Here is a 480-nt window from a genome sequence, read left to right as displayed (position 1 = left end):
CGATTAAATCCGGTAAAATCTCCGCTCGCAACGTCACTTCCAAAGTTGGTTCCCTAGCACCGTAGCGTGGTAGTGAACAACTTTCCCTTCTATCTCTTTGCGAAACGAAGCTTAGATCTAGATGAACGGGGAGGTTTGTGTTTGAAGGTTTTGAAATCCCTAACACCGTTTTTCTTCGTTTTCGAAACAACGAGGAAGTATGAAGCTGAGAAATCCTTGCTTTCTTACCCACTAAGCTTTGGGTTTCTATTCTTGAACAAAAGGAAGAAGGAGGAAGAAGGTGGTCACGCGAGGCAGAGGAAGAAGATGGATATTGTTTTCTTTCTTTCCTTCTCTTTTCCTTTCTTTCTTTTTCCTTCCTTTCTATTTCTTTTCTTTCTATTTTCTTTTCTTTCTATTTTCTTCCCTTTTCCTTTCACACAAACATATAAATATAAATATATATATATATATATATATATATTTATATCTAATAATTAT

The sequence above is a fragment of the Cicer arietinum genome, chromosome 1 (assembly GCF_000331145.2).
Source record: "Cicer arietinum cultivar CDC Frontier isolate Library 1 chromosome 1, Cicar.CDCFrontier_v2.0, whole genome shotgun sequence".
Lineage (NCBI taxonomy): Eukaryota > Viridiplantae > Streptophyta > Magnoliopsida > Fabales > Fabaceae > Cicer > Cicer arietinum.
This window is presented reverse-complemented; position numbering follows the sequence as displayed.